The sequence below is a fragment of the Mus musculus genome, chromosome 13 (genome assembly GCF_000001635.26).
Source record: "Mus musculus strain C57BL/6J chromosome 13, GRCm38.p6 C57BL/6J".
NCBI classification, from domain to species: Eukaryota; Metazoa; Chordata; class Mammalia; order Rodentia; family Muridae; genus Mus; species Mus musculus.
Window position 1 is genome coordinate 48,235,068 of NC_000079.6, and position 23,711 is coordinate 48,258,778.

The 23,711-nt window shown below is 42.7% G+C and overlaps 2 long non-coding RNA genes across 2 annotated transcripts in view; one reads left to right on the forward strand and one right to left on the reverse strand.

Moving 5' to 3' along the window:
• Window positions 1-14,646, forward strand: part of Gm36183 (predicted gene, 36183) — a 21,756-nt gene extending 7,110 nt beyond the window's left edge. The window contains exons 2-7 of the long non-coding RNA NR_168048.1: window positions 918-984; window positions 1,977-2,046; window positions 4,016-4,067; window positions 5,248-5,411; window positions 10,859-10,918; window positions 14,521-14,646. This is a non-coding gene — a long non-coding RNA (predicted gene, 36183). The remainder of the gene's footprint in view (window positions 1-917; window positions 985-1,976; window positions 2,047-4,015; window positions 4,068-5,247; window positions 5,412-10,858; window positions 10,919-14,520) is intronic.
• The window catches only part of A330033J07Rik (RIKEN cDNA A330033J07 gene), a 218,393-nt gene that overhangs the window by 190,837 nt on the left and 3,845 nt on the right, over window positions 1-23,711 (reverse strand). The gene's annotated exons all lie outside the window — the stretch shown is intronic.

Below are 23,711 nucleotides of genomic sequence, written 5' to 3' on the forward strand. Positions count from 1 at the left end.
CACTGTGCCTTTTTTCAGGTCTTATGATAACATTTCCAATGGTTTCCCTCAGATAGGGAATTCCTAAGTTGAACCATTGAAATAATTTAAGGTCCTTTTAGGTATTTACTGACTCATTGCTGACTAGAAAGCACCAATTTATCTGCTCACTTGCATGGTATACATAATCCATTTCACAGAAAATTATCAGTGTTGGGAAACATACCACCCTACCTTCAAATAACTGTGTTCACATTATAAGTGGGCAATAACATACCTAATGTTATAGGTGTATTTTATAGGTGTCAGTTTGAACTTTACTGTGTATTTGTTAGAAATTATACAATTATTTCTTGTGCAATTTTGGAGAGTTTTCACTTTTTTGTTTGTTTGAGCTATAATAAATTTATATACTTACAATAAGAGTGATGTGTTTGTCCTGGAACGCACTTTGTAGACCAGGCTGACCTAGAACTCAGAAATCTGCCTGCCTCTGCCTCCCTAGTGCTGGGATTAAAGGCGTGTGCCATCACAACCAGTGAATGAGTTCCAGGACAGCCAGGGCTATACAGAGAAACCCTGTCTCAAAAAACCAAAAATCAAAAGCCAAAAACCAAAAATAGTGATGTGTTTATTAAACCCTTACTTATTCCAGGTTGCTGGGCAATGCATTCTTATTAGATCCTGTGGATCACGAAACCTTTGCTTGAGTTTGGTGTGTGTCTTTAATTCTAAGATCATTTCCTTAAACAAATTATAAAAAAAAAACTTAAAAATTACAAAATAAAATAATACAGTCTTATTTGCTTCCAGGTACAAAAATATCTAGGTCACTCTAAAATCAGATTAGCATTCTTTTTTTTTTTTTCTCCTAGTTCCTGTAGGCATTTCTAATGTTTTTTTAAAACCCCAATTAATCACTTATTATTTCTTAACAGCTACCTTCAGGATGACAGTTACAAAAACATTTGGAGCTAGAGACGTAGCTCAGTCATGGAATTCTTGGTGAGTATGTATGAAGCCCTGGGTTCTGTCTCTAACATTGCAAAGAAAAAAGAGGTGGGGAGACAGAGGAAGGGAAAAAGAAGGAAAATCAACTGTACTCACGTGTTAAGGTGCACAGCCCAGATTAACCTGAAACTCATGATGTAGCCCAGGCTAACTTCTAAGTTACAGCAGCCTCCCTAGTGCTAGAATTACAGGTATGAGCCACCATGTTGATTCATATCTTCATTTTTAAAACTACCTTTACTAATACAGATAACTAACAAAAAGTGAGTGGGGGAGAATTAAGATTGTACACAATCCCCTCCACCTGAGATCATTCTTGCCATTTAGAGCAAACCTGTGAGTTTGCTTTATGTAATTACATCAATAACACACAATGTTGTGAGGTTTTGTTCATTTTTGCCAAAATATCATTATTATACCATGTACATATATTTTTAACCTGTGTTTTGTTCCTTGATAGCTACATAAGGTGACAAGATATCCCTCTGGCCAATAAACCTATCTCTTCTTCCTCATTGGTCATCCGTTAAAGGGAGGAGGACTCAGTGATGTCACTTCCGCTTCTAGTGCTGCACAGAAGTATTCCAGTAAACTGTACCCCTCCCCCCGCCACACACACACACCTTCATCAGCCCAGAGTTTTCTGAGGCATTGTAAGTCCAATGCTCCTCAAATACTCCACTTCTTGCAAGGCATCCCTGCCCGTGAAGGCAGACTTGTGAGCATATCAATGCTTGCTTTACCTGCCTTAAGGAAGATTGCACAAAAGGAACCAGAGACCACTTTCTCAGCCAGGCGTGGTTTGAAATATTCTTCTGGGCTGGGTTTCTTTACAGCTTGTTTTCCAAGCTCCTGCCCTCCCTTCTATCCCACTCCCACATGCTCCACCCTTGGCACCATCTTTTAATGTATGCCCCTATTTATTTCTTAACAAAAACGAGAGCATGATTTGCATTCCCACAGACCTAACCTTAGATTTATTTTAGCTGCTACACAGGAAGAAACGGGTCTATCAATTATGAATGTCTTCATGCGCAAGGCGGTGGCAGAGCAGCGGTAAGCTTACCTTTTTCTGGAGTCTTATCCTGATAAATAAATAATGAGATGTTCTGTGAAATGCCTTCAGCAAAGGCAGGGAGAGCATTCCTTCTAGATGTTAAGTGTAAAATCTAAACGAACTGCTCAGAACCTGTCGTAGTTTCTGAGAAACATGGAGAAACGGGCAATACGTTTCTATACTGTGTATTTGAAATAGAACACTGCACTTCAACATATTAACGATGTCTTAGGATATGTTGTTGCAGCCCACCATCATCTATCAAATGTTATACCAAAAAGTTGTGCCAAATTTAGTGACTCCAATAAAAGCGATAAAACCGGTGGTATACTGGATCATTAAAATGTGTCATTTTCCTCTTGCTCCAGTTAACTGATATTAAGTCTGCATATATTAAGCCTAGATGCTAAACCAGACAGCTCCCTGCAATCGTGGCCAGTAGCCTTCTGAGCTGTCCATTTTCTGGACCAGAGATAAGGAATCCTGTCTCCTGCCAGGGTAAAAAAAAAAAAAAAAAAATGCTTTGTGGTTACCACTAGAGGGCAAATAGCCTTGTGGACTTCACTTTGGCCAAAGGGTATCTCTGCCCAGCCAGCCAGTTTCCAGGTCTCAAGTGACGCGCTTTTAAATCTTGCATTACCAACTCTTGCTCAACCCACAAGCTTAGCAAGCAAGAGCTTTGTTTGTGTTAAGGGAACATCCAACCGTCCCCCTCTCCCCATCCCTTTTGGAAGATAGATCTCACTCCTCAGTGTAGCCACTGCAGATATCCTCAGCCTAATCCTTTCTCCTCTAGCTAGTGAGCCCCTGCTGTCTGCAGCAGGGCAGCCTAACCTGGCAGCTCTCAGCACTTCTAGACCTCATAGGCACCCAGGCGCCTTTCTCCCTGCTTCATTTCTGTGAACTCTGCAGGGCTTTCTGCCGCTCCAAGCTCAGGCTGTGGCTTCTCTCTCAAATTGAAAACTCAGTTCAGATATGTTACCTATGGGAAGTCTAGTCTCTGCTGGTCCCTGTGGCCCACACCTTCTTCCTTTTCCAAACCAGTACACTTGATTCTTAGGGCATCCCCTCCTCTGCTTACTCTGCTCTTGTCACCCGTCCAGCCTCCTGTGGGCAGTGGCTCTAGTTAGAAATGCAGGCTCAACTTCTCTGTCATTTCTTTGCCCCAGAATCACGGTGAATCCACCATCAGTTCTAGAAGTAGAATGGAATACAGATGACTCCTCCTCCCCAGGAGGCAGTGAACTGAACTGTGTGGGTTTTAAAGACCAAGTCTTTTGGCCTTTCAGAAAGGAGGCAGGGGATTTCTTTGATTAAAATGTAGATTTCCTTGCAAGATAAAACAAGTGGTGTTTGTTTGTTTGTTTGTTTGTTTGTTTTATTAAAAGTGGGTATTGGAAAGTTGTGTGCTTTTGAGGGGAACAATGAGGCCCAAAGATGAGCAAATAAATCGTCCTGAGTGGCATCAGGAGAGCCTTGGAGAAAGGCCACCATATAGGCACTGTTGGAGGTGGCCTCCCCGGAGGTCTCTCTGCCTCAGTTGATGTTATCAGTTCAGCTCACATTTTGAATTCTTCAAACCAGCTAGTAGTGCTGTTTTGGTAGGTTCTGGAAGCCTTACAAGGTGGAAACCGCAAACTCCAGGAAGTAAGTCACCAAGAACAGATCTCTGAGGGTTTCTTCCTCCCCTTACCCACTCCTCTCCCTCGTCTGCTTCCTGTTAAGGTAAAGTAAATAGCTTCCTCCACTATGCTACTCTTCATCCTGACACTGGGGACAAAAGCCATGGACAAAGCCCTAGGAAACTATGAGCCAAAATGAATTCTTTCTCCTTCGTGTTCTTCCAGGCATCGCGGTTACAGCAGCGAGTTGTCCAATGAAGTGGGAATTCTGCCTCCACTAGAAAAGTATCCACCAAATAAGGTCCATGGCCCATAATCAAGTTCTTTATTTCTGTTTATTTTTCAGGGAGAACCAAACTCTTTCATACTGCCAAGGGAAATCTGGAGAAAGGCATAAGGTAAGAGGAATGTTAAGGAGAGATGAAGACTAAATGTAATGTGGGCTTCTAGATGGGACTCTGGGACAGAGCAAGGACATTAGGGGGAAGCTAAGGGAGTCTGACTGAAGCAGAGACTTCAGCTCCTAATAATGTTAACTCCTTGATACTAATTACATATACCACACTAAAGAATGACGTTGGCAATCAGAGCCACGTAGGTATAGAGTGTATGGAATCTCTTCCCTTTCTAATGTCTCTGTAAATTGAAAACTGTTCTTAAAGTTTCTCTTAAAAAAGAGGAGTGTAAGGAGGGAGCAAAGGAAGAAGGGAAGAAAAAAGAAAAAAAGAAAAAGAAAGTCATGGCCTAGACAGGAAAACATCTCCTTCAAAGTCTTAAGGGTTCTGAAAGGGCTCAGGACACCTGAACCCAAAACTTCGTTCAAGAATTGAGGCATTCTCACAAGCTCAGAAGCCAGAACACAAACCCTACTTTTAAACAGTGCTCCATACCTAATCATTGAATTAACAAGGGAAAAGTCAAGAGGGAGAAAAAGAATGCTTTCTTGGACTAATGATAAAAACTGCAAAGTATTGTTTACTTAATTTGTTTAGGAAGCAAATTTTTGGTAGGGATCTCCAATTCCATGGGGTTTGTCTTAGCATTTAAAGCAAATAAACAACTAATATTCTGGGCTTGGAGCTAGATGACTTGATAACATGTCCATCTTACAAGCATGATGAGCTAAATTCAAACCCACGTAGAAATGCCAGGCATGTTGGTGTGTGCTTGGAATTCCAGTACTGGGGAGGAAGAGACTGGGACCCTTGGGGCTTGCTGGCCAGCCAGCTTATCCTAATTGGGAGACTTCAAGGCAATGAGAGAGCCTGTCTCCAAAGAAGTGAATTGTGGTTTGAAAATTACAAGGGAGGTAGTCTTCTGGCCTTCATGTGCAAACACACACATACACATGTATGCACACACATGCACACACATGTTCTCAAACATAGACACACACACACATTTAATCTTTAGTGTTAATGCAGAAAATATCACTCAACCCCACTACAAGCTTCCCCCCCCCTGAAATTAACCTGGAGGCCAATCATGCTTATAAGAAATAATTGTTAGAGACAAGACAGAAAAATACACAGAGATCAAGAATATATGACATCAGTAGTTGTAAGTAAGAAGACTCAGTTTCTTTTCAGATGGAAAAGGGAACATGTTAGACTCCTGGGCTGCTACTGTTTGAAGAGTGTAGACTAAAATCTGGAAGAGCTCGTGTATTTCGGCTGTGAAGCACTGTTCCTGAATGTTCATCTTGTGAAAGTCGCTTGGCCACGGACAGTAAACTCTCACAGGTGAGGGATATTTGGGATCCATTGGTGATATACACACCGCAACATTCAGATTTCATATCAAGTCTCTTTGACATTTGTCTTCAACATGGCAAGTCTTACAAAGATGTAGACTTTTAAAAAGAAACCCTAGAAAGAAAGGAAAAACAAAATAGGTAGATAATCGGTCCAGAAGCTATCCTCTGCCAGAGCTTCCCCTCCGAGGAGCTGGGGGAGACGTCATCTTGCTAAGGACTGGTTTTACTGAGCTGTTTTGCACACCATAAGGAAGATTATCAACCTCATGAATATAAAGCCAGAACTCTCTCTCCTGAGGGGGGGCGGGGGGCGGGAAGCAAAACCCGAACAGGTACGTTTCCTTGAACAGACAATCCGGGCTGATGCTTTATTCTTGACGCCTTGTGAGGGAAGTTATAGCCGGGTTTCTGGCACACATAGGAGACGTTCAGTCAGCAATGCTTTAAAATCCCCACAGTCCCATCTCATGGCGTCTAATTGTGTGAGATAGATTCTATTTATCACTTAAAATTAAAATAAAAAAAGTGAAATAAAGAAAAGGAGGGAGAAGAAAGAAACGTGAGTAGAGGGGACTGCGTGTCGAGTTCTTGGTGGTCAGGAGGTACAGTGGTAAGGGGCACTGCCTGCTCTAGGAACTGTGTGAACTATCCCATCTGCTCTGAGGCCACCCACTCTGGGGGTTTTGTATGTGTTCCCTAATCTTAACAGCTTCAACAAAGCAAAATGACCCCCACTTTAGAAAAGGGGCCTGTGAAAGTCTGACTAAGTAACCAAACATCTATCTATACACTAACGAGCAGCTTTGGCCCCAACCTAAACCCTCTGATGGTGTAAACCGTGGGTCAGGTGTGTAGATCCTCAGGCTCCCTGGGAAAACTGTGACCCTAGACTCCAACTTCCTCAAAGCCAAGGTTTGTGTCCTCTGAAACTCAAGTTGAGATTTAATTCCTAATGTAATAGCGTTGAGAGGCTGGGGCCGGGGTGGGGCTGGGCGGGCCGGGGTGGGGGGAGGATGGCTTTTAGAGGAGTTGAAGTTTTTTTTTATGGTTTGTTATTGCAAGATTGGGGTGCTGTAGAGCATGGGGTGACTCTTATAGTGTGCCTCCCTCAAGGGTGGCCATGAGGTTTGTGTGTGATCATGAGCTCAAAGTCAGTTGTCTTAACAAAGTCAAAGCTTAACAGTTGCTAGCACAGACTGGGGTGAAGTTTGGTGCTGGCCTTGTAAACATGAAGAGATGAGTTTGACACCCCAAAACCCACTTTCACAAAGCCAAGTGTGGTGCTGTGTGCTTCACACACACACACACACACACACACACACACACACACACCAGCTGAGTTGGTGAAGACATGAGCTAGATAGCCAGCTGACCTCGTCGGTTTGGAAGTTGCAAGTCCATAAGACCCTGTCACAAAAAATTATGTGAACGGTGCCTGAGAAACACCCTCGGACTTTTGCACTCTCACACACATATACACACTCACACCACATACATACACTCACACACACATACATAAACACACATACACTCATAAACCTACATATACACAGTCATAAGCACACACATACACACACTCCCCCATTCTCTTTCTCTTACACATGCACACACACACAAACACACATACACATGTGTCCACAGACATGTACATAAACACAAACAAACATGCACACACAGACAGAAGCACACCTATATACAAAGTTATATAAATGCCAGAACTAAAGAAATGTCTGCTTAAATATAACTGGAGCAAATTACATAATTCAACTTTTATAATACACCATGAAATACATTTGCACTCAAAAACACTTCTCTTTGGTTTTGTTTTCAGACAAGGTTTCTCTGTGTAGACCTGGCTGGCCTGGAACTTGCTCTGTAGAGTAGGCTGGCCTTGAACTCACAGAGCTCTGCCTGCCTCTACCTCCCAAGTGCTAGGAATAAAGGTATGTGCTACCACAGCCCACTAACACTTCTCTTTGAAACTCACACATTTTCTCTGCAGTGCAGCTAAACAACTGCAATTTGTATCCGTCACATAAAGACTTAGATTTTCTACTTTAATCAAAATTCTTTTCCTTATTCACTTAATCAAATAACACACAGACTTTTGAAAAAGTGCGTGGCAATTACAATTGGTCACTTTGGGGGGAAAGGTCAACATTGTCACGCTATCTGTGACCAGCCTGTCACTCTGATTCCCACTTGTGGACTATTGGAGCAGGTGCCCATAGCGCCACTGCCCTAACTGGATGGAGATGCCAAGGTAAGTGACACACAGCCCTTAACTGAGGGGTGGGGAAAAAAAGACAGGAAGAAGCAACCGCATGCCTTCAAGCAGTTGGTATGGGCTACAACTGCTCAGTCTTATTGTCAGTAATCAAAAAATTTGGAAGGCCGCTATGCTCATCACTCTTCGACCAATCAAAACTTCTGATTTAGTAAAAAGGAGATGTGTCACTGACGGGTGGCTCAGTCGTTGTGAGTGCACACCCGAGTTCAGTTCCCACGGTATCCGACTCACAGCCTCCTTTACCGCTAGCTCTGTGAAGTCAGATGCCTCTTCCCTCCTGGGGCACCTGCATATATTCACACAGACATACACGGATACAGGTAACTAAAAATAAAATAAAATCTTCTTTAAAATGAGAGCTGTTTATGTATGTAAACTATATTCCATAAAAGCAGAGTTAGGCAATAGTATCTCACTGTGACTGGGAGACAGACATGAAAACAGTCTTACAACACCCCCGTGGTATTGTAATTGAGTTGTGAACACAGAGCTATGGGGATAAGTGGCTGGTTGGGTGTGTCTAAGCAGGAGTTGGGAGAAGCCTGCTGAGAGTCAGACACATTTCAGCCTTCTCTTAAAGGCATTCTTTGAATATTGGTAACACAAAACATGAGAATATATCTCTACACGTTTTATCCTGAACCGGTGATACCCAAATGCCCCTCTTGTTTTCCGAGTCACAGCTGTTCTCACGTGATCTCCTGTCCACACTCATCTTTTCTGAATGCATACGTTGTCACTCATTTTCCATCTTCTTGGTGAATCCAGATCCCTTGATCAGCATCCAAGGCCATGCTCCCTTTCAGGCCGTGCTCCCTCTCAGGCTGCCCACTCATCTACTCCTCATCCCCGTGATGCCTCCCAGGCAGGGCATTTGCTACAGCCAGACAGGAACCCCCGTTTTATCATCACTTATCAAAGAGACATCTGCCGCCATGACTCTTCCTTCAGTATTCCCAACCATGTGTAAGAGTTCTGTGGGTCTTTTCTTGGCAGAGAGCCCGAATTAGCAACTGTCAATTAAACCTGGTGATGGGTCAGACTGCTGTGGGCCCACAGAGCTCCTAGGCCCAGCTCATAACTGGTTCTCAGTGTTTTTGGATGAATTCATGAATAAGAGAAATACGTCAGTAATGAACATGACCACAGCTCAAGGGTAACAGAATAACCTGGAGAGAGAAAAGGTACTACCTATGAACGAGGGTTATCTGCCTCACGCTGCTGCCAGATCTCTCGAAGATACTGCCCATGATTTGAGACTAGGAACATATCACAGTTAAAAGTTTTATTGATATAGTTTGATTTAAAAAAAAAAACACTTTGTCGATCTTGATAATAAAGGAAACAGTAGGACGCATTGGAAGCCGAGATGTAATTATGCAACGTGAAATGTAATAGGGGCTCTAGGTTTGGAGTTTGGGCTCCCAGGACGCTCATTTGGGATGTTTTTCATTTACTCTTCTTGGCTGTAAATCTCAGTTGATACCTGGTGGCCTTTACAGACTTCACTTTTTTTTTTTTTTTTTTTTAAATCAAGAACTAACTAAAAATCTAGAAACCATTTCCAATCCTTATTTAGAAAAATGTACCAGTCCAAAAAAATGTCTGGCCATGAGGGTTCTTGCCTATGATCTCAGCAGCTTTTGAAGCTGAGACAGGGGGATTGCTAGGAACTTCTAAGGGCAATTAACCACAACACATCTTAGTTGTGAATAACACTGGCACCTGAGCAAACAGGACAGAGGGGGAGAAAGTTGTCTCTTTGTAATTTCTCTGTACAACTAAAAATAGTCTAAATAAGCCTTATCTTTTAAAGAACATTGAACAATGATTAAAAAAAAAAACTATGTTTAAAGCAAATATCATCTGCAGAAAAGTCAAATTCCCAGGTGGCCTAGCCACTGTACCCTACATGTTAACATGTCCCTTAGGCGGGAAAATGGGTGGTCTCCCTCACGCGGGCTCAGAGCGCCTCTTGGCTTTCGGTCTTACTAGGTTTTGCATTTGTGTGTATATTACAGGAGCCGTTCAGATGAAGTTTGTGGTTTATGTACAATGTCTTTACCTCGAACTGAGATTCTCCAGACCCCCTCATTAAGCTGGAAAGCCACCGGGAAGTCATCCATAGTCCTCCCATAACAGCACTCAACAGAGAACAGCAACAAATAAAAGTGGCCTCTGATATAAATTAGCATTAATATTATAATAGAATAAGCACACAGGCTAGCAGGGCAGGCAGCATCTTTCATGGGTTTACTACAGATGAGCTAAAACATCTGACTATCCCGTGATGTGAAATATCAGATTAGCCAACGTGCCTGCATATCTCTGCTGTAGTGAATCTAAACTTTATAATAAAATCCTAAAGTGCCCCGTTCTTCTCCAAGACCACCACCACCTGATAAATGAGCCACCAAGGAGAATATTGTCTCTAAGAGCATGCAAAAATATTCTTGCAAAGGAATCCAAGAGAGGAAGGACTGATGGTAGCAGCCTAAGTGGGAAGTGCTTTGCTTAGTGTGACCCTTGGAAGGGGTGACTAGACAAAGGGACAACTAGGACCCACACCCAGTTTCCAGGTGGCTGTCAGAACTATTTCCTGCTTATCATTAGGGACTGGGGGTGTGTGGGGGGGGAGAATTCCAGGTGACCTCAGAGACCACCTGGCAAGCAGCTGAATGTTGCCTGGGTAGAGCCAACGAGATGAAAGAGGGCAGCTGACTGGAGTTTTAAATTACAGATCTCAGGTCTCAGTGTGCAAGCTAAGGGCCACAAAGAGCTCTGTCAACCAAACTGGTCCACCCATTGTATTTACAAGGCAATCCAGGAATATTCACAAGCAAGACAAAATGGGAGGAAGGGAGGGCTTTGTGCTTACAGATTTTGGTTTGGTGTGTGTGGGGGGGAGGGGGGTGTTTTTGTTTTCTTTTCTGTTTCAGCTGTTGTTGATTTGGAGACAAAGTCTCACTCAGATCGTAAAGCAGACAGGACTGTTACTAAGTAGCCTAAGCTGACCTTGAAGATCCTCCCACACGCTATGTCTGCCACTAGCGCCACTGTGCTAGGCTGTACTCAAAGGCTTTTGAGACGATCTTTCCATGTGTGGCAAGCAGACTCTTTGGGTCATCTGCTTTAACTCCCAGGTCACTGAAGCCAGAAAGAGTTGAAGAAATGACTGGATGTTGTTTCTGCCAGGATTACAGGTATCTGATCTTTATTTTGAATACATCAGACTTAAAATCTTTCTTCCCTGTACTTGCTGCTCAGAGGCATGAGCTGAGGTAGGTAATTATATGTAATTTCCGATGAGGCCTTTCCCAGAGAATGAAGCTTCTTTTGGCCTGTATCATCATCATCATCATCACCACCATCATCATCACCACCACCACCACCACCGCATTAGCTGACATGGCTGATCCACATACAACTTCTTCCCTGGCAGGACTTTCCTCCTCGGTGGCTACTCTTTGACACTCCTTGGGTGTTGCTTCCTTTTCTTCCAAACCTATAGGAAGTGAAGTAATGTAGAATTCACTCCTTGGACCGGGAACCCCTTCTCTAGCTAAGGTCACGTTCAGGAACATGCTACCCAATATTTCAGTATTATACAGTGTGCCGGAATGTTTCTTGTTGCTGTAACAAAATCCTTGACAAAGCGATTTAAGAAAGGAAAGATTTATTTCAGCTCACAGTTGGAGGGTACAGTGTATGGTGGCAGTGACTGCACAGCAGCCGGCATGTGAGGCAGCTGGTCACATTGTGTCCACCTTCTAGAAGCAGAGAGAGAGAGAGAGAGAGAGAGAGAGAGAGAGAGAGAGAGAGAGGCGCTGAGATTCCACTTGCTCACTTTCTACTTTGTATCCAGTTAAATGCGTGAGGTGCTGCCCCCCCTCCACCTCCCTTCAAGGTGGATCTTCCTGCCTGAATAAAGTCTCTTTGAAAATGCTCTCCCCGGCTTGTGCAGAAGTTGGTCTCCTAGGTGATCCTGAAACTTGTCACTGACAATCAAGAAGAACCACATATATATAATTCACTTGGAGATGAATGGCCCGAGCGTGTGCTTCCAGTCTAAACAGTGACGTGAACTCTGCCTGCAGGTTCCTCCCTAGTGCGCTGCTTACATGCTCAGTGAGCATCTTTTTTGATAAATGTAGAACTGATCTAGTCTGCATCCAGTGCTGTTCCTCACATGGCCGTCCTCATCAGTAAATACCAATACCAATTCCAGTTGTGGTGGCGCACGCCTTTAATTCCAGCACTCGGGAGGCAGAAGCAGGCAGATTTCTGAGTTTGAGGCCAGCCTGGTCTTCAAAGTGAGTTCCAGGACAGCCAGGGCTATACAGAGAAACCCTGTCTCAGAAAAAAAACAAAACAAAAACAAACAAACAAACAAAACATTTCTACAGAATTGTCTGTATCTCTGGTTTCTTATACCCCATATCTGTTCCATGTTCACCCAATGGCCATATCTTTGAAGTGAACCCAATGACTTTTTCTTAAATTGCTGTTATTACACACACAGAGAGAGAGAGAGACAGAGACAGAGAGACAGAGACAGACAGAGAGACACAGAGAGAATGGGCATAACACATGTGCTCACACACACATACTTTTTAAAAATTACTACATTTAATTATATAGGATCTGGCCATTGAACTCAAGTTGTCAGGCTTGCTGGTAAACATCTCTCCTGCCCCCAATGACTTTCTAGGATCTCTGACAAATCACTGCCATAGAAGTTCAATGATTGTAGTTCCTTCCTTCTTCTGTCCTTGTTTTCTATGGGATGGCCATGACAGGAGTCAAAGGGTCTGCTGTGTTCTCTCTATCTCTTCCTGGATGCCAATCATTGGTTTGAACACTGAAAAGTGATATAAGCGATTTAAAATGGCTGTGACCTAATCTGTTCAAAATAAGACCCATTAGTCAACACATTGATTAATTCATCAGGGTTACTGACTATCAGACACAGGTAGAACCTTACAAATCAGTTAGTTCTAAGGTTCTGTTTGCCATCCTCTAGCTGACAAGAAGTCAGAAATAGAGACGCAGGAGTCTCGTCCAAGTTAGAACTGCCCCTGTAGGCAGACAAGATCTCCGCTCCTGTCACTTCCCCAGAACTGGGATCTGCAAGTTTTCTTTTTCTCCCAGAAAATCTTGGAGATTTTAAGTCACACTCTCTCTCCCAAGTCAGTTTGTTTCATCCTCAGAAAGCTTATTAGTTACAGAAACTCTGTGTTAGTCTTCAGACAAGGATATATTATTTAGAACCTAGTTTGAAAATGAAGTGTCAGAGGTAACATGGTGTTCCTGACTTATCTGTCTGTTGACTTCTAAGAGTCTTTTTAGGGGGTGAGTTCATGTCGTTCTCACCATGAAACCATGGTCCAATGGAAGTCCATGTAGAGTTTCCATTGTCCAAACCAGGATTCCACTGTCACCATGGCTGGCTAGGATCAGCTACCACACCATGGCTGCTACCATAGTTACACTGTCCCAAGAGTTCCCCAAAGAGAAGCTTAGCTGGGAAATCCCCTTTCCCTTCTAAGAGACTATATTTGGAGGGCCAATTTACCCTGCTGTCATAAGCATTTCAATATTTATTTTTAAATAATGTCTAATTTTAGGGCTGGAGAGATTGGTCACCAGTTAAGCACACTCTTACAGAGGACATGAGTTTAGTTCCCAGCCACCACATGATGGCTCACAATCTGACTCCAGTTCCAGGGCATCTGACAACCTCTTATAGCAGCTGTGGACCCTGTGTGCACAAGGTGCCCATTCATGCATGCAGGCAAAACACCCTATACATTTAAAAAAAAAATCTTTAAAAAAACTGCCCAACTTGATGTTGTTGGAAAATATAGCACATGCTTGAACATTCCCATTTAAATGATAAGCAAGTTACACTTGGAAGAGGGTGAACACACACACACACAATTGTAGATTACATAGTTCATCTCTTTGTCTTCTCATACTTTCCAACACTTCCTTTACCAATGGTAAAATGGTAACTGATTTTACTCTTGGTCTTTGTTCTGAGATAATCTCCCAGGATTATCATTTATATTATATCTATACATAAGGCCACTTTCTACTGTTAATGATATAGTCAATCATAGTCTAAATTCATTGAGCCTAGTGCCATTCAATAACCAGAAGGTAGCATGAACTGTTATCATCATCATTGTATCATCATTACCATCACCACTATCACCACCATCACCATCATTTTCTTCTCCATCACTTGATTCCACTTTGTTCCCTCTGGTCCATTCCCACACACAATATTTTTGACTTGTGAACTTCTTGCCTAAATAACTCAACAAAAAATTCTGTTGTGAATTATCCATGTTTACCTACGGTCTTAATAAAATCCCCCTGTGTACAATATTTTAAAATATTTGCTGCTAAACTTAACCGTTGATTTTCTTAAATGTCATCCCGATTCACTACATCTCAATCACACGAAATGGAACAACTAGAAATGGTACCCAGATGTTTGCATTTAAAACAATTACTCGGGAGATTGTACGCAACATTTGGGGACCATTTACCCGACCCTCAACTCAGATCCTGCCATTTGTCAAGGCCATGGCTTTGCCAGGGACTATTTAAGATGGTGTGAAATAATTCTATTTATTACACCATTAAATTAACTCATGCATAGTATAATTTCTGAGATAAACTTATTTTTATTTTTTAAATTTTGTTCTCTATGCATGTAAACACACGTGAGGGAGGAGGCATGTGTGGAGGTCAGAAGACAACTTGTTGGGTGTTGTTCTTTCTTTCCATTATGTAGGTCCCAGGGACCACACTGAGGCTACCAAGCTCTGAAGAGATCACCTTGCTGGCTGAGCCCTTCATCTCACCAGGCCCTTTAGACCTACTGACAAAATAAAATGCATATTTGCTATTGTTTGGATGAGTCCCAGAAGCCGATGTGTTGGATACTTGAGCCTCAGCACTGCGGCAGTAGTAAGGGACTGGACCTTTAAGGGCTGTTGGAGTCAGGGGCTGCCACTGTCACACAGAATAAGTACCGAGGGAATTGATTGGCCAGTTCAGTAGTGGCTTCTTTAAGAAAGGACTAATCTTGTTCACCCCTGGGTGCTCACTTATTTTAAGCCTCTCCCTTTGCCTTTCCACCATGGGACATGGCACAGATACAGCAGCAGAACCTTTGCCTGATGCTGGCACCATGATATTGAACGTTCAGAAGTGTGAGCCAGTAAGTGTCTTTTGCCTCTCAATTATTTAGCCTGTGGTATTATATTATAGTCACACAAGGCCGACCAAAGCAGCAGCAGCAACCTCCCTATTATAAAAGTTTCTGTTTCCGAGGGAAATAGAAGGATTAGGCTAATGAATGATTATTCTAACGATTCAAACCTTCTTAAGAATTAAGTACCTTAGGTGTCTGAGGAGGTATAAAATTGACCACTGCAGTCGCTGCATTGGGGACATAATGTCCGCGGAAGCCGCCTATTTTCCCTGATTGAATTAGAAGACTGAGTTTTGCAACACAACACCCTTGTCTGTGAAGAGAGATGCAGCAGTTTCTGTTTGGAGCTTGGCTTCTTAGTGTCTAGTACCTATAAAAATTAGTCAAAAATCCAGAATTCTTCTGTACAACAGGATCCTGGGGTGGGGGACTGATTTTCTTATGGAAATCAGAATTTCTCCTTTAGAGCCATAACTCCACATTTCAAGAATGCAGTTTGCCTGGGCTTCACTGGGGTTGGTTTTAATGATGTGACTCTGGAAGATACCCTTCTCAGACAACTGGGGAATTTATAAAAAACATGCCGGGGGTGCCACAGCAGTGATAGAATTTTGTTTTGTTTTTGCTTTTTATTTTCTCTCCTCATTTCCTTTTCAGCTTTTTGTTTGTTTGCTTAATAGGGCATGCTGGCCACCTCTTTAATTTTATTCAAATGACTCCAGAGCCCAGAAAGAATGCTGCTGTGACTGATAAGTAGCATGCATATCTCAAAATAATATATTCATATGTGTATAACTCAAATTTTTAAAACTTTAGCTGTTTATCTATTTCTGGAAAAAAAATCTCTAGTTTATTGTGTAGTGTTGGCATCAAGTAAAAATTCACAGCCATGGTGGTCTAAGAAGTTACGTGTTTTTTTTCCCCATTTGATCATGTGTAAGTACTATATTAAATATGTCAGGTCTTAGCTGCATGAGTTTGACTACAGAAACCAACACTCCCTCAAGAAAACAAGTTGCTGCAACCACTAGCAACTTGTTGCGTGGTATCGATGAGTCTGGCAGTAGACAGCAATGCACACAGCACAGGCATTGAGCTGGGTGCTTTAAAATAGATGCTGAATGTTTTGTAAGATGAAATATTAGTATCACTGACAATGGACAACAAGCTTTACCCCCCAGGTGCCCACGTACCTCTTGCCTGCTGGTATGACAGTGATCTTAGCTCCCTACAAGGACAGACAGGGGCTGGTGAGATGATCCAGTGGTTAAGAGCACCTGCTGTCTTGTAGAAGACCTGGTTTTGGCTCCCAGCACCCACATGAAGACTCAGAACTGTCTGTAACCCCAATCCCAGGATCAAACAACTTCTTCTGTGTTTCTGTGTGCCCTGGGATATGCATATGATATACAGACATACATGCAGGCCAAACACCCATACATAAAAAGACAAATACATCTTTCAAAATTCAAACTAGAGAATCATTTTACTCCACCTAAAATTGCAAAGCCACTGAAGTCTTCAGAAGAAGAAGAAGAAATGTCATGCACAGTGATGTAAAAAGACGGTTAGGTCATAGCTTCCTGCATTTGGAAACGACCTAGATAATTTTCAGTCCAAACCCCCAAGCATGAATCTCTGAAGGCAGAGAGAATTCTATGTGTTCACCTAGGAAATGTTGCACGTCCTAGCAGCTGTTGTCACACTGGCTCCTTGGCTCAGATACAAATGCATTTGGCCCCTCGGGCTTGCTTTCCCAGGTATCAGCCCTGGATCCCTGCTCCAGCCACGGGCATTTCCCCTCCAGTGTGTTATCTTTGAAAAGCTCCGGCATTTATCAGTTAGTACAGTGCACAGACACTTGAAAAACGCTAATCCAAAATTTCCTTCCTGAGCTGGAAAGTAGGTCGTATTCAGGGTGCATTATGGTCATTGGTAGAATGATTTTTTTTTTTTTTTTTTTTACAACAAAAGTAGGAAGAAGAGAAGCTATAGCATTCTGAATCCGAGATTTCTATCCAGGATGTGGGGACAAGGACAGTTAGGAGACTGACCCTAGCCACAGCCCCTCCTCAGCCGGGTGCTGTCCCATCGGTGAGTTAGAGGGCTCTGGAGAAGGGTCATTTAGCTGGACGTCACCTCTTGCCTTGCTTGCTTCTTCATCCCTGAAATCTGGAATTGCCTGCAAATGCAGGTAGTACAGTGACTTTAGGAAGAGCTGAGCTCATGCAGTCCCAACTGTTAAAAAGGGACAGTTTTCTGGGTCAGGTGGGTGGCGTAGTGTTTATAGGCAAGGGATGCCATGCTTGGTGAAATGAGTTTGACCCCGGGAAACCACACAGTGAAGGAGAGAGCTGACCAGATACGCTCCATATGTACCATGATGCACGCATGCAGGCACCAGAGAGAGAGAGAGAGAGGGAGAGAGAGAGAGAGAGATTGTTTCCTGTTGCTGTAATAAAATTATCTGAGAAGAGATAATGTATCAAGAATAGACATTTGTCTCCTATAGATCTAGAACCTTGTAAGTCCAAGGTCTAGGGACTATCAAGTCAAGACATGGTTCCTGGAAAAGACTCTCTTAGAGTTCCAAGGCAATGCTTCATATGGTAAGACACTGATGAAAACTGGCCAGTCTGGCTTTTCTTACAGCCCCTCTTTCAGGATGGCTAATTCCCTCCCTCATTGTCCCAAAGACTCTCTCAGGGCATGAATGTATTGTTCCATTCAGAAAGGCTGGGCTCTCATGATTCAGACACCTCCCAAAGAACTCCCTCCCATCATTAACATATGACAGAAGGCTAAGTTTCCGACCTGTGAATTCCAGAGGCACACCCAAACCCAGAAGATCGACTTAGCTTGAAAATAATTGCACAGTAGCAAGTCAAAAAATGCAAACCATTATGTAATACAGCACTGGGAGGAAATGTTCATGTCAGGCTTGATAAGAACACACAGCAATAATGGAAACACTATAAATATTTGCAACATCATGTTTTGTCAAATAAGTTATGATTATCTATGTAAGAGAATATGACACAACTATAAAAATTAGGACACAGATAAGTAACTACCAGTTTGGAAATATTTCCACATCCTATGAAGTGAAAAATTACAAGTACTGTACACGACAACTTTTGGTCCAGAAATAATAGTCATTTGCATGGCATTCATACGCATGGTGGGGAACTGCATGTCTACATAATAAAACAATAACAAATGTTTATAGACGTAGGTCGTGGTTGAGCTTTAATTTGAACTGTATATGGGTCCGGATTTACTCTCTGTTTTGATAGTACGCATGCCATATTGCACAATAGAAAACCAGTGACATTGTTTTAAAATACTCATATTGGGAGAGTGGATGATCGGTAGGTGGCTCCCCGGATGGAGAAGTCATGTATGGTCACTAAGTTCTATGCTGTGCTTGAGACACTTGATGACTGGATCGGAAGACGAGCAAATGGAAAAGCCCTTGGATGGGGAGCACTGCCATGTGGTAGAGAAGAGAAAGGCTAGAGAATATAAAGAAGCCAACGCTGAAGTTCAAACGAGAGCTTGAACATTCATCCTTAGTATCTGCACATGCCATGCTTGGAACATCTTCCACTGATGAAGTTACCCTTCAACAGTCACCTGTATTGTCTGATTTTTGCCCCAACCGTTTCATATCCGGGCCTGTGTTACTGCACAGAATACATTTCATCACAGTAACTGAAAATTTAAATTTAAATATTAAAAAAAAAAACAAAACCAGCAAGGCTCACGAGGATACGTGGTTTGTCTTCTTTTTGAGTTCAGTTCTGATGAACAGGGCAAGTTTGAGTCGGATTAGCTGGAACTAAATAATTCAGTTGAAACAGTTCTGGGAAGTAGTTAGCAATCTCAGCGGAGCCAGGGAGAGCCTGGGTCAGTCGAGTGCTTGAGGCACAAACATGGAGACTTGGGTTTGGATCTCTAGCATAAACCTAAAAAGGCAGATGCAATAGCTTTAAGGAGGCAGAGACGGAAGCCTTAGGGGCCCTGACCAGCCAGCCTTGCCGAATCTGGGAATCCCAGGTTCAGTGAGAGATCCTGCCTCAAAAAACACAGGGAAGAGTGTCAGGAGACATTTCCCTCTGGCCTCCACATACCACGCACATACATGCACACGCATGCACACAAGCATATACACATGAAGTAGGACTGAAGAGTTAGGTTTGGTAGGATTCGTAACTGGAGATTCCAAGCACAAATATCATTGGTTTGCATGACTAAACAGAACAGGTTATTCTTGCACAGGCCTTGTGGCTGACCTTTGTTTTCATGCCAGGCTGTATGTTTTTTCTAGAAGCTGGAAAGAGAAGGTGTTACCATATTTTCAACTCTGTTCCCTGAGAAAAGTTGACAGTTCGGGAGAAACGTTAGTGAACAATACTGGCCACAAGTACCATTCCCTTAACCATCCACCAAGAAGCAAGAGCCTCTTGTGTGTTGCAGGTTGTAGATTACTGATAAAAATGCAGGAGAGCATGACTGAGATTAGCGGGAGAAACATTTCAGTAAATGTCTTCAATATCAAATTACTCTTACTGTCCACAGTACTTGAGACATACGAGGTATCTTTGCCACTCTGACATAGTAATTGTCATTTTTGTTTCCTAATAACACTTATCTTACTTACTTTTAAAACAATATAAACAGAGAATTACACATTAGTAGTTTGAATGGGAAATGTCCCCCATAGTCACGTTTAGTTCAACACTTGGTTGCCTGTTGGTGGTGCTGTGTTGGGGGAGGTTACAAAGCTTTTAGGAGATAGAACTTTGCTGGAGGAAGTGTGGGGGTGGGCTTTGAGGGCTTATAGCCTCTCCCTACTTCCTGTTCTCTCCCTCGCCCTCTCCTCCTTCCCCTCACCAAGCTTCCTGTTTGTGGTTGAGGTGTGATCTCTCAGTTTTCTGCCCCAGCTGCCAGGCCATGCCGTGGTCCCAGCTGTGGTGGGTTCTCTTTCTTTATGGAACCATAAGACAAAACCACCTTGCTTCCGTGAATTGCCTTTGGTCATGGCATTTAATCTAAGCAGGAGAGTTTGTTTTGGCTTACAGTTCCAGAGGGTCAGAGGCTTAATGACAGGGACAGCCTGCCAGACAGGGGTGGCAGGATGCAGGCACAAAACAGAGAGAGTCCTGGCCTGCGCCCTACTCACATCATTCCTCCACAAGGCTGCTTCTCCCCAAACAGCGCCACCAACTGGGCAGCAAGTGTTCAAACGCCCGAGCCTATGGTGACGGGGTGGGGTGGGATGGGGTGGGGAACATTTTCCTGAAAAACACCACAGAAAGCTATACATACATCTGATCGATTTCTGCTGAAGGGAAAATTACGGCACTGCACTGAAGACATAGTTTTCTCATCCTGGATTGTTTAATAGAGAGCCACTAATGTTGATCAAGTTCATAGGCAAGCCGGTCCCTTGCCCCCCCCCCTCCCAATTTGTTACCTGTAAGTTCTTTAGGAATTCGTTGCATGTGAGTTTTGCTAGTAGAGAAAAATAATTGCTTTGCTGGTTTCACATATGAGTGAGTTTTCATACCTTCTATTGACTGTACACAGTTATTTTCCACTGTGAGCACCAAGTCTACCTATCATCCAGAGATAACCAACGGGGGGTCTACAAAAATGTTCTCCGAGTCCCTCTCCAGGGGAGAAAAGATGTGACCTTCTTCCATGTTCCATGTATTCTCAGCAACCTTGACAACAAAATGGAAAAGTGTTTTCTCTCTGTCAAGGTAAACGTGGGCAGAAGAGCCTCACGCCAACTGGGAAACACTGTTTATTTTCTTCCCTCCTGGTAGTTAAAATGCTTTTCAATATGAGTTTCTCCAGCATGATATTATTCTATATTCTCTTTTGAAAAAGAGGAAAATAGAATTAAAGGCCTTTCATTCTTGGTGATGGCTTCCTAAGCACTAATCACTGGGTCAAGAGAGAAAGCAGCAGACAGACACAGGTCCGGATCCACTGGGATGAGTTAAACTGTAATAATAATAACTCTTGTGTCGAATTTCTCTGCTAAAGGATGATGAAGAGCTAAAGCAAGTATGTGATCTCTTTGGCATCTTCATAACCATTTCCCTAGTACAAGCCCCTTCCAATGGCAGCTTAGACATTCGTGGGTACTGAGTATCCCATGTGTACAAGCATCTGTTATCCCGATTGTTTATTAACTGGCCTTTCCCTCGATTTTCCAGAGAAGTAAATCTTAACTCTGCTCCTGTGATCCTTTTTGTTGTTAGATAGAGAAACTGATCTTACACATATTATATCATGAATTTTTAGTGGAAAAAAAAGGTACCCATTGGAAAATTTTGCTGTGGGAGGCATAAAGGGGGCACTCCATCCTGCCAAGGGATAAGCCTTCTTACCAGGGAGAATCTGTAGAAAGAAAAATAATGGCAAAACACCCTCAGTATGAAATGACAGTACCTCGTGTGTGTGTGTGTGTGTGTGTGTGTGTGTGTGTGTGTGTTTCATGAGAGGCAAATGTTCTACGTATCTCTGAGTTACTTTCAGTCCTTGTATGTTTTTCATATAACGCTTTCGGAAAGAACTTCACAACTGGATTCTAAAAGTCACAAGGAAGTGCGGTGTACCCAGCCGGGACTGCCAAACCCCAAAAGCATGAGAAGATCATATGATCTAATGCTAGCTGCTTCCTGGACTTACCAAAGCTACCCCGATCACGACAATGCAGCTGTGGTATAAAAACAAATAGGTCAGTGGGACAGAGTTTCAAGGCTAGGTGTCACCTTTGGCTGACTTGAAGACGGTGTCAAGGCCAGGAACAAAGGATGATCTCTTCAGCTAGAACAACAGAACCAATGTACATAAAATGTTGACCTCAGTCATTAGCGTGTGCCGCATGCGAAGCAGAATGCTCATAAAACAATGGCCAACCACTTAATTCGTGGACTCCAAGGCAAAGTGAAAATTCATTTACTTTCCCTTGTTCAGATATCGCTAAAACAGTCCAGTGTAGTGGTGCATAGCTGTAATCCCAGCGGGAGACTCAGGAACTCAGGTCTAGCCCCTGCCACACAGTGAGTTTGAGGCCAGCCTCAGCTACATGAGGCATTGTCTCAAAAACAAAAATAAATACATACATACATACATACATACATACACACATACATATATACATACATAACATGGCTAAGAATTTCAAGATGGCGGTAGAAGAGCGCTGTAGCTCTTGGGGGCCTCTCAATTCTACCACCCTCAGTGTGCTCAAAATCTCCGTGCCATGAGAGCAGACCTACCTGAAAATATGGAACACTAAAAGAATAAAAAATAAAAATAAAAAAAAGAGAAAAATCTTTCTTACCTTAGGAAAAAATGCCTTAGATCCCTGATAAAATAAATTGATGAACTTGGCCTTGTTGTTGAAAGACTGATCCCCCAAAAGAGACCTCTATGTGAACAAAACACAACCCAGAGCTTAGGAGACGACATTTGCCAAAACTAATAATGAATTTGAACCTTGCCCACTTGCTAGATTCCAGACAAAGTCCTCAGGTCTTAACACAGTTTTGGAGAAAGACCATAGGACATATGTTTACCAAACTGTATGTATTATAAACACGAGATATGAAAGTTCTACAGGTATTCATTAATCTGAAATTATTAAGCTGAGAAGTATAAATCGAGTGTGGGCTGTCAGGCTTCACTAAATCTTATCTCTCTCACTCCCTTTTTTTCTGGCTTTAATATGAGAAATGCTTTTGAAAATTCACTTACTCCTAATCCTTTAAAAAATTTCCCAAATAAGGCTTTTTTGATGACCACATCTGCCTAGCTATGTTCAATAAACAAGGTCCTCCTTTCTAAGACTGGACACACCAAGAGGTTGTCAGTGTTTCTTAGTGTTTCCTAGGTGTGCATCAGCAAGCCTGGCTCAGGTAAGCTCACAGGAGCCTGGTAAAAGCAGCCTTGAACTTGAACTGAAACTCCTCAGCTCACTCCTTCGAAGTAAGGGACATATCAGCCAGAGAGATCATATAATGTCCCATAACAGTTCCCAGTGCCCTGAAGGTATGTATGTATCTCCTTCTGTGACCGCCTCTAACAACAAGAGGAAACCAGGGCATGGGGACACGTGTGTCTGTGTGTCTGAGCCGATCTGCTGGTCCCTTGCAAGCCTTGGAGAAAGAAGGCTGGTGTCCCCCAGGGTTTACAGGCCACAGAGAACAATAGACTTGGGTGTCCTTCTAAACACAGGAAATCCAGATGTTCAGCAAGGGTCTGATGCACATTTAGAATATTCCTCAAGACAGCGGGGCAGATCCCTTCATCTGGAAGGCAGGTGTAAACACATCCATGATCACCCGCGCTCCCTGATCGTCAATGAAGTGCTTCGTCCTTGATTTCCACTGAGTCTCTAGCACTTTCAGGGCAATGAGTTTGGGCTACCCTATCTCATTTTTAAAAGTATGAGTAAAACACTTTTCTATAAAAGGAAAAGACGCAGGCAAGCTATGGTTCTTCCTTGTAGCAGTGGCAACATCATGGCTTCCAAGGTTAATTCAACTTCTGGCAATTGCTGAACACAAAGAGGTCTGGTTTTATTTTATTTTAATTCAGTTTTGCTGTCATCTAAGTATCTATGTCGAAGAATTAAAAAAAAATGCATGAACTCTAGTGTGCTCTGGTTTCATAGGCCCCAAAGCACAAGATCATATTCCTTAATCCCATTGTTTCCTGTTTTATGTAGCACTTTAATTTTTTATTGT